Below are 2,370 nucleotides of genomic sequence, written 5' to 3'. Positions count from 1 at the left end.
GAAGCCGGGGCCGGGGCCGGGGCCGGGGTGGAGGCTGCCGATTGGAAGGGCGCGGTCCAGCCTTGGAGCATCCCGGCCACGAAGGGGTTAATGACCATGTGTGCAGAAACGTGGTACCTAGCAGGGCTGGGGGCATCAACCGCCTCCACCCTTGCCCCGCTGGACTCAACTCAGGACCTCTCCCGTCTCTGGGGTCAGGCCGCAGCGGCATGAATGGGGGTGTTGGCAACAGCAGAGGGGTGGGGTGCGGGGTTAGCCCTGCGCTGCCCCTCCAGGGGGCCAGTCATGAGAGGAGGCAGCCAAGCCCCCATATCCGCAGCCTAAGGGCCCCTGCGGGTTGGGCCGAGGGGCTCACGGTGCCTCATCCCTGGAAGCCCTCATGGGACCCCTCCCCCTACCTGGTATGAAGTCCTGAGAGTGGGGGCTGGGGACCCGACTGCATGCTCTGCCGGAAGAGTGCTCCCCTGGCACCCCCACGGGCTGCCCTGCTGATGTCCACAATGCCGCAGGCTGCACACACGTTTTCTTACACGTGCACGTGTCTACAAGGGCTGCACCCTTGCATACCGCGTGTGCACACACATGCCAGGCTGCCCCAGTGTGCACGTGCACACATGCTAGGGATGCACCCCGGCATCATCGCCCCCGGCTGCATGCCCATGGCCACACACATGTACATAGCATGCTTGCTATGATCTCCATGCTTAGCACATGCTGGCGCCCCTGGGCAGGACCCACTCCTGTGCCTACATGCACGTGTTAAGGGGGAGGCTCTGGGCAGCTGGAGCTCACAGATAGAGGAGGCGAGAAACCGCCTACAGGATCCTGGTCCCACTCTGTCCGCCAGCCCCCTGTCCCGGAGTCTCCCCTCCACAGCCCCTCAGGCCTGTTTGTGTAGGTGTAACTTGGCATGCGTGTGAACATGTGTGTCTGCACGCATGACCGTATGTGCCTGTGGACACATCAGCATGTGCCTTTTTTCCTTCCGGGTGTAGGTGCCCCTGTGTGCCTGGGTGGGCTGTGGCCGGGTTCTGCCCAAATCTGCAGCAGAGGCCTTGGGAATGTGTGCTGGGGGCTAGTTCGGTGCCCCAGCCCAGGGTGTGAGGTGGAAGGGCTCCCGGACACTCCTCCTTTCCCCCCATGACAGGGCGGTGGTGGCCGATGGGGGCTGGGGCCCACCTGGGCAGGGAAGGCCCATTTCAAATCTGGAGGTCAACACAGGGACAAATGGGCCAGACGCCCCGGCAAGCTCAGCAGTGACTGCTGCTCAGCTCAGCGGGGGGGCAGGTCTGTGCCCTCCCCATGGCTGACCCAGGGTGACCTGAGGAAGCCTTTGCCCCCAGTGTCTCGGTCTCTCCATGGTGAGGTGTCACCTACCTCGGGTATGGTGTGGGGCTCTGAGATAAGGGTGTTGGTGACTCCCTCGCGCTGTGGTAAGGAGGACTCCAGGCCGGGGCCCAGAGAGGCAGAGGCACAGCTCCGGCTCCCCTGCCACCATCAGTGTCCTCGTCTGTAGAATGGGGACAAGCCAGTCAGTCTTATAAGGTGTGTGAGGGTGGGTCCCATGATGGGACAGGCAGTGAGGCTGGCCACGCCCCATTGTCTCAGCCTGTCTTTCCATCTGTGCGGAAGAAGCAGGCTCCCACTCGAGGACCGAGACAGGCGATGGCTCCTGGCTCCTGAGTGTGGGATGGCAGGACAGCAGCGGCCTGGATTTGGGTCCTGGCTCAGCCACCCTCTGGGGGCTATGACCTTGAGTGTGACAGTTCACCACTCTGTGCCTCAGTCTCCTCATTTGTGACATGGGCCAGTGATCAGGCTTCCCTCGGTGGTTGCTGGGGGCACTTGAAGGCCGAGGCCCCCACTGAGTTCTGACCGCAGGTCTCTTACCTTCAAAATACCTGAAAGACCACCATCCTACCCCCGTCAGCCATTCCCATGTAGGGAAGTCCTCTGGAACTCCTGCACTGCCAACAGGGCCCCTCCCTCTGGCCCATTTACCGAGGGGGAAATAAAGGCCCCTGAAAGGCAAGGGGATTGGAGAGGGGAACATGGGCAGGTAGGGGAGCAGGGAGGGAGAGGACACCTACATTATTTCCCACGCTGGCGCTGCCCCTCACTAGCAGGAAGCCTGCAGAACCCCGGAGCCTCTGTTTCTCTCTATGGAAGAGTCATGGGCAGCCGGGGTCCTGTTGTCGGGACTGGCCCTCTCCCTGTGGTCCCGGAGGAGAGGAACGGGAGAGGCTCCGGGAAGACAGCCTGGCCCAGGGGGTCTGCACAAGCAAGAGGGCTTGTGGCTTGTGGATGTGCTGGGCTCTGGAAGTTCTGTTGTCCTGGGAGGCTGAGGGCAGGCCCGGGCCTGTGCCGTGC

The 2,370-nt window shown here is 62.9% G+C and overlaps 1 long non-coding RNA gene across 2 annotated transcripts in view; it reads right to left on the bottom strand.

Annotated features, from left to right (window-relative positions):
• Window positions 1-2,031, bottom strand: part of LOC106727680 — a 17,657-nt gene extending 15,626 nt beyond the window's left edge. Inside the window, exon 1 of one of the 2 annotated variants that reach the window (XR_001363916.1) lies at window positions 118-2,031. This is a non-coding gene — a long non-coding RNA (uncharacterized LOC106727680). The remainder of the gene's footprint in view (window positions 1-117) is intronic. The other variant, XR_001363917.1, reaches the window with a different exon arrangement.
• Between the last annotated feature and the right edge of the window lie 339 nt (window positions 2,032-2,370).

The sequence above is a fragment of the Myotis brandtii genome, unplaced genomic scaffold (assembly GCF_000412655.1).
Source record: "Myotis brandtii unplaced genomic scaffold, ASM41265v1 scaffold463, whole genome shotgun sequence".
In the NCBI taxonomy this organism is placed as follows: domain Eukaryota; kingdom Metazoa; phylum Chordata; class Mammalia; order Chiroptera; family Vespertilionidae; genus Myotis; species Myotis brandtii.
The sequence above is the reverse complement of the archived record's forward strand: the minus strand, read 5'-3'. Positions and strand labels throughout refer to the sequence as shown.